This window comes from Sinocyclocheilus rhinocerous, unplaced genomic scaffold (genome assembly GCF_001515625.1).
Source record: "Sinocyclocheilus rhinocerous isolate Xijiao unplaced genomic scaffold, SAMN03320098_v1.1 scaffold1240, whole genome shotgun sequence".
Lineage (NCBI taxonomy): Eukaryota > Metazoa > Chordata > Actinopteri > Cypriniformes > Cyprinidae > Sinocyclocheilus > Sinocyclocheilus rhinocerous.
The window spans coordinates 48290-56507 of NW_015664990.1; the positions used below are offsets into that span (position 1 = coordinate 48290).

Below are 8218 nucleotides of genomic sequence, written 5' to 3' on the forward strand. Positions count from 1 at the left end.
TCATCAGAGGGTTTAACTACCCAACAAATACTCCTCGACACTAAAAAAATGTTGGGTTGAGCCTGTTGGGTCATTTTCAGCTTTCTTTGCCACATTTATGATGTTTCATTGCCTTGTGATGCGCTTTGTAACATGTTTTGTAAAGTGTGAATGATTATTCTGCTGATAACATTTAGTTAGTTTGACTTTTTGTTATTATATGTAACATTGAAAGTAGTATAAGTAGAGTTCTACAGTGGATAATATACCATAGTTACAGAACTGGTCCTAGTTATCTGTTCTGGTGTTAAAAAATGATTGCACCTCAATTGTCTCCCTTTATTAAACAGTGTCTACGAAATAATGTAAACTAGTAAAAGCTCAACAGACCTGAAGCTGGAGAGCTGGAGACTGGAGAGAAAGTCTGCTTGATGTCAGGTCAGTGATGTTGGTTGATGAATCTCAGAAGAAGGCTCTGATCTCTGAGCTCTGCAGCACAGGACCAGTGATTTTATAGGAAACCCATTGGACACACCTCTCAACACCTGGATTACTCTTCATTTTTGGGTTGGCGGAGAAAAGGAGCTTCACTATCAGAACTAAAATATGGAAAACAGCAACAGTTATGGGTTATCTGCTTCTTTTCTGGCTGACAAAGGACTGCTATGGCCTGCTTGTGTTTGTGGGCCAGATGAACGTGTTTTTACACAGAGTAAATAGAATCTATCACTATTTGCACTTAGTGTAAATAGCATATGGCTAGGAAAATACTGCTGTTTTCATTTAGTGTAAATAGAATCTATCACTATTTGCACTTAGTGTAAATAGCACCGATGGTGAGCAACCTATAAGTGAATAAAGATGAAATAATAATCTAAAGCTGTTCTGCCAGTTAGCAAACTGTCCTTAAATAACTGCTTTCCAAACAGACTATTTTGCATCGACAGTTTTATAATATTGAAGCACCACCAACTGCTCATTCACGTTTATTTTAATAACTTCTGAGCCGTAAGGGCTAGAAACCAAGAAAATTTAAATGCATTTTCTGATGAAAATGTTTTGAATTTTTGATGACCGTTCATGAAAACCGAATCAGATAGTCTTCAGACCATGCCGAAAGAGAGTTATAAAACTCAAGTTGATTAGTCAAACCGTTCTCGATTAACATGCAATCGAATTTGATAAAGAGCACGCCAAAGTAGACGTGAGGCTATATCTCTGTAACGCTTTAGTGTATTGAGACGGTTTGTCCAAAAAGCACAAGACTTTCGATCTTTCGATCTTTAGATTCAGTGCAACATGCAGAGTCGAATATTAAAGGCTCATTATGGTATCTATTTAATTATATTTATGTAAATGCACGATTAATCGACTAATGGCTAAAATGAACGACTGCTAGTCAACTAGTAAAATCTTTAGTCGTGGGCAGCTCTAGTGATATTTACATTTTTTACGTGACACAAATGACCTTGGCCTAATGGTTAGAGAGTTGGACTTGTAACCCAAAGGTCGTGGGTTCGAGTCTCAGTACCGGCAGGGTTTGTAGGTGGGGGGAGTGAATGACCCTCAATACCACGACTGAGGTGAGACCCTTGAGCAAGAACCAAACCCCCAACTGCAAAAATGGCTGCCCACTGCTCCAGGTGTGTGTGTGTGTTCACTGTTCACTGTTGAGTGTGTGCACTTGGATGGGTGAAATGTAGAGCACAATACTTGGCTACGTGTCACATCACTATCACTTTCATATCACCAATACATGACTCCAAGTTCTCTGTAGATGTCAGTGTATTTCAGTCAACTCCTAATTCAAAAAGAGTGTTTGAGAAGTGATAACTGAAAGTAATTAACTGAATGTAATTCAGAATGCAAATTCCTGGATGTGCATAGTCTAAGTATACGACCATAGGCAGCCTCAAACAAAGAACACACTCTCTTACACGCTCACATCCTCTGCTTATCCCCAACTGCCAGATGTAGATTAAGATATAACTCCATTTGACTTTAAATGTTGAATGTAAAAAGATGTACAGTACTTAACCCTGCAACCTTACAGTCGAAAATAGAGTTTTTTTTTCTTTTTTGCAGCAATAACTCAAATTTGTTCTTCTATTCCAGACCTGAAAGACCTCTTGCTCATTGACTTATGACATATGACACTGACATATGTAAGTAAAAAAAGACAGCCGCACAAAGAGAGTCTTGGTCTGGTATCCTGCGTCTAGTCATAGCCAATACAGCATAATCTTTTATAGCCAAATGTATTAAATGAAAGAAAAAACAATGCTTTAAAGAAAAAGTATTTCTTCAGAATATTTAAAAATGTGTGCTGCATGGTTAAAAAAATATGCGAGGCTACTCATATTTTTTGTCTCAAAAATAGCTCTTTGGCTGTATGTCACATTTTATTATTACATTCAGAAATAATGTAGGCTAAAATATCGGTAAATAAAGCAAACTGTTTACAAACATTATAAACACAGCGATAAGCTATTTTAGTTCTCCTCTCTCCACAACAAATCCTCTAAAGTTAACAGTATTTAGGCTATATTGACGTCAAGCCAAAACCAATTAATTTAAAGCTCTCATTCGGCACGAATCAAAATGTTTCCATATTCGCGACGTATCTGCATGCTAAAATATTATTTATTATGTAAACTATAGGCTATGTACTTCACTAGTATTATCAATGTAAAACATCATCCTTCACATAACAGCACATTCATCTTTAAAAAAAAAAAAAGAGCTTAGGCTCATGTAACCAGACGTTTTAAGATATATGAATAAGTTTTTCTTGCCTCAATGGTTTACATTATCTTAACAAGCAAAGCAATTCAACATTAATTTCACTGTGTCTGTGAAACGTTGAGGTACCATCGTAGTAGTTTCGTGCGTGTGTGAACATCATGGCAACGTACAACACAAAGTACCTCATGCGGGAAACACTTAACGTAACGTGTAAATGCGCGTAACTAACGTAAATCAAGCAAGCTAGTATGCATAGGCCAGGACGTGTTGGAGAAATAACACATTAGTGGACTGGAGGGAATAATATGGAATTTCTTCCAGAAAACTTCTTGCACAAAATAAATTTGACACAACCCGTGGCAAAGCAGCTACAGTGTCAAACAGGAAAAGAGTTTGTTAATAATGCAAGAGGACAATAACAGAGTAATTTCTCCAGATAAAGTCAGTTCATTGATGATTCAGTGATGTCATCATCCAGTTCAGCTCTCTTCCAATAGTATCTGTGCAATCAGTCAAGCATCCCCAACTAAGAAAGCCAAAGGAACCAAAACTCCATCGGTGACAGAATGGAGAAAAAACCTTGGGAGAAACCAGGCTCAGTCGGGGGGCCAGTTCTCTCTCATACCCTGCAGTGCTTCTCAATATTTATTATCCATATCTTAATTCTCTCCAACTGAGTAGCTTTGTTGTTTTTAATCGGTGTCTGCAATTTCTAGTACGTCTCTAGGTGCAGATCCACCATCTGATCTGGATACGGACTGGATCTGGTGGCTTCGGTGACCTCGGAATAAGAAAGAAACAGACTAATATTAGAGTAGATGACATTCTTCTAACGATGTAGCAAGTACATCGGGTGTTATGGGAAATGTTCCCGGTTCCGGTTGTCCTAATTAATGCAGCCTAAGAATCCTTTAACAGATTTGAATTATAGAGATGTGATAGTGTGTTATGTGTAAGCCAGGTTAAAGAGATGGGTCTTTAATCTAGATTTAAACTGTTAGGGAGGCAGACACACTCTGTCAATGTTAGGTAGGTTATTCCAGAGTTTGGGCGCTAAATAGGAAAAGGATCTGCCACCCGCAGTTGATTTTGATATTCTAGGTATTATCAAATTGCCAGAGTTTTGAGAACGCAGCGGACGTGAAGGACTATAATGTGATATGAGCTCGCTCAAGTACTGAGGAGCTAAACCATTCAGGGCTTTATAAGTAATTAGCAAGATTTTGCAAGACGAGCATTTGTGGTTATAAAGTATATACATTTTTATTTTATTAGAAAATGACAGATTGTTTCACTAGAGAAGACCCTTATTCCTCGGCTGGGATCGTGTAAAGCCCTTTGAAGCTGGACTCAAACTGCAATTTGGAAGTTCAAACTGTTGAGCACCATAGAAGTCCAATATATGGAGAAAAATCCTGGAATGTTTACAATGTTGTTGTTGAGAAGCACACAGCTTCTATATTATATTATAATATTCATCTAAACGTTGCCAGTCAGTAGTGCGTCAGTAGTGTTGGCGGCAACGTCAGGATGTGTGCTAAAAGTACCCTGCTGGCATATTGGGGCCTTCAGTTGAATATTAGCGCTGCTGTTAAATTGAATGAGGCCCTTCTGAGGACTTCATTCACTGGGGCTGGTTGCACCAGCTAGACGTACAAAAGTAAACTTAAGTTTGTAATCATAGCATCATAAATGGCGTCTCAACTTTCACTGCGGTAAAATGTGTCAATGTTGACACTGGGCGTAGCTGTGCCTAGACATAGTTTCAGACAGTGTAAATATTAAGCATAGGGCTTACACCAGACCGTTTTACGTCCAGCTGGTGCAACCAGAGTGCAGTCGACTCCAACCTTAGGAAATGATTCTCTCTGAATCCAATCGCAGAATATTTGCTTCCTAATGCTAGATGGAGCTGTTTTCTCTTTCATCTGTACCTTGTGTACATGATAGTTGGGTTTGCATACATCCCACCTCTCCCGGAAGCTCCGGGAGTCTCCCGCATATTAATAGTGGCTCCCCTGAGGCCCGCAAATTAGATACAATATCCCGGAAATTGTGGATGCAAGAGAATGAGCAAGAGGAAAGTTTAGACCATTTGCAAGAATGTTTAGCGTCCGTGGTATGAAAACGATGGCTGCGAGACGCTGGCGGAGTGAACGAATCTTGAGGGCACGGGCGCAGCCTCCATGTTGCCAGATCCAGTGATTATATGGTTTTTTGGACTTGTCTTTTCCACTTAATTTGACACTTTAGAAAGTTAATAGAGTGGGAAGTTGCAATTTATTTAAGGTTTATTTTTCGTTTTTTTTGTTTTGATAGCAATATCTGGCAACACTGCATCGCCGTGATGACAGTTATTAAAAGAGCCCATGGACATGTTATTGCTGACAGGATTGCACATTCGGTAAGGGAAACGCAAAAAAATATCATGATATTATCTATTAGAAAAGTTATCAACGTTATCAAAAACAGTAGCATTTAACACTAGATACACAGATCTGTAGAACAAGTAGGTTACAGAATGAAATGAAATACGCAAACACTAGCCATGAAGAAGTCTATGATATTTTATTCAGTAGTCATTAAATTCTCACAAAGTCATGCTAAAAACATCCATAGGAGCACTAGACAAAAGTTATCATAGAGCAATGATTATTAATGAAAACTATAACAGTAATATGGATTGTTGCATGAATAATAAACAACTGATAAAATTATCCACCCCTAATCTATAGTAAATATTAGCAATAAATAGACTATGGTATAATTTTACAGTGTTCATCCTTTCAAAACAGAAAACATCTTTCACAAACATCTACATCTCTGTCTCACCTCACTAATCACCTTCAAACCCTGGCTACGGCTATGATAGTAAGTTCTGAATTGCAACAGAATGAGCATCCTCTGATGATTGGTATCATATGTGCTATGTAGACCAAACAGTTATCTCTTATTGTATGCAAAATTAATAAAGTCATTGGCACAGACTGCTATGACTTTGAGCCATCCAGTAAAACAATCAAATCTGTAAAGCAAGCCACAACACAGAACAAGCAAAAGTTTGTAAATGAACTGCATGCATAAAAGTTGCATTGCCATTTATTTTAGCCACTTGAGACAGAAAACATAATACTAAAGTAATGAATGCATGTATGTGTGTACTGTAAATAATTCAAATATGTGCTCAAAAATGTTATATTAAATTAGTTTACTTAATGAGTGAGTGAAGAGACATGTGGCCAAGTATGGTGACCCATACTCGGAATTAGTGCTCTGCATTTATCCCATCCAAGGTGCACACACACACCATGAACACACACCCGGAGCAGTGGGCAGCCATTTATGCTGCGGCGCCCGGTGCCTTGCTCAAGGGCACCTCAGTCGTGGTATTGAAGGGGGAAGAGAGCGCTGTACATTCACTCCCCCCACCTACAATCCCTGCCGGTATGAGACTCGAACCCGCAACCTTTGTGTTATGAGTCTGACTCTCTAACCATTAGGCCACGACTTCCCCCTTTAAATAATTAAACTTGAGTTTTTGCAGGGTGGGATGTCAAAATACAAAATAGTATTTTGTATTTCAAATATGTATTTTAAATACATGCATCTGAAATACTGCCCCATCCCTGTTTGTTTTTTTCCCTTGTTCTCTCTCTCTCCCTCTACTTGCAAGTAGGAGGTAATGGCCGCCACCTGTGATCAATGATGGGCTGTGTACTCTGATTGGAGGATGTGAGGGAATAGTGGAGATTTAAGCAGCTTTTCCCCACAGAACAGTGTGTTTGTGTTTCTGTGAGGTTCCCCTTCCTATCCTTGAAGGGTTCCTTTGTTGTTTATTAATTATACTTTGTTTATTGGTTTCTCTTAGTGATATTGTGTTAATCCTTTTGTCGTTGCAATTGTATCTCTACAACAAGGAAATTTGTTATTTGTTTGTAAGTTAATATTTGTATATTCTTTTCTTACGGGTTCTTCATATAAGAAGTTTGCATTGTTGTTCTTTCTGGACCTGTTTCCTCCTGTTTATGTTAGTAAGGGAGGTAGTGTATTTTGATGTATTTTTGTTTTGTTTTCTTTTCTTTTGGTAGTTTAGTTAGTTTCCCCTTTTATTTAGCTAGATGTTATGTTTGTCGTTTTGGCCTAAGCTCCCTCTCGAAGCCTTTGAACCCTCCCGCATCTGTAAATTTATGTTATGTTCAAGTTATGTTCTTGATTTAAGTCATATACCCCCGGTTTCACAGACAAAGCTTATGCATAGTCCCAGACTAAAATGTAAGTCTGAACTGTTTCAACTGAAAAAACTTGCACTGAATGTTCTTAAAATATATCATTGCCTTTGTTTTGTTTAATGATGCACACTAGTAATGTTTTTTTCTAAGGCATGTTTATAAAAATTACTTAAATGTCCTAATTGAACTATGGCCTAATTCTGGCTTAGTCTAAGCCCTATCTGTGAAACCAGGCCATAGTGGGTTTTCTTTTGAGATTGATTGTTGATCCTCACAGCTGAAACACACACACAACACCATTTTTATTCTGTTACGTGACTTTCCCTCTCCTAGACTTGATATGGGAACATAACAGAATTTGGGGGCTCGTCCGGGATTTGAACCCGGGACCTCTCGCATCTGAAGCGAGAATCATACCCCTAGATCATATACTGGCTAATTGCTAGCAAAGTATAGGTCAACCCACAACTCAATCCAGCTTGTTCTACTATGCAGTACCTCCACAGTCAAAAAGTGTGGTTATGCAAAAGATCTGCGACCTCTTATCCATGATCTAAAGTCATTAGAGCAAATGTAATAAACTAGGAAAAACTGTGAGGGGTACAGCATTATTTGCTGCTGCTGATAATCTAAGTGCCTACTGCTCCTCCAGGATTCCTGGAGAGCTTCTCTGGTGAAAAGTTCTGCAGGTTCTGTTTGGCAAGCAATAGTGACGCTCTGCAACACAAGGCATGTTCTGGTCTCTTTTAATTCAGAGACAAAGACTCCCATGAGGCAGGGAAGAAAAGCACTCTTGCTCAGCACAATGGAGTACAATGTTTTGTTAACTTCGTGGCTTATTATTCTGAGTATTATTATTAATTAATTATTATATTAAGTAACATATAATATAAATATATCTTAGTGTCTTAATTGTTTAGATTTTTATAATGCATTAGCTTTTTGTCAATCCACTGGTTCACATTTAAAAATATGTAGCAAAAATAGCAGATGGGCTTATTGAAAAAGCAGATTCGTTCTCTGCCAGCAGGTGTCACTTTCGGAATTGCAGAAATATAGTGGTTTCCCCGGTAACCGCAGTACACAAAGCTGACGTGCAGCGCTCAAGTTTATTCAGTGAAATCATAGCCTTTTGAAGTTTAATCGTCATATTAATCCATATAGCAATTCTTGTCTTTCCATCCCCAAAGACCTCTTATAATTTAGACTTTTTGTACCATTTAAGAGTTTGCATGGCCTTAAATGTAAACAGTTTAACTGAAGAC

General features: G+C 38.2%; 1 protein-coding gene across 1 annotated transcript in view; it reads left to right on the plus strand.

Moving 5' to 3' along the window:
• Nucleotides 1-8218, plus strand: part of LOC107730599 (C-type mannose receptor 2-like) — a gene marked incomplete at its 3' end in the record, with an annotated part of 42121 nt that overhangs the window by 22552 nt on the left and 11351 nt on the right. The gene's annotated exons all lie outside the window — the stretch shown is intronic.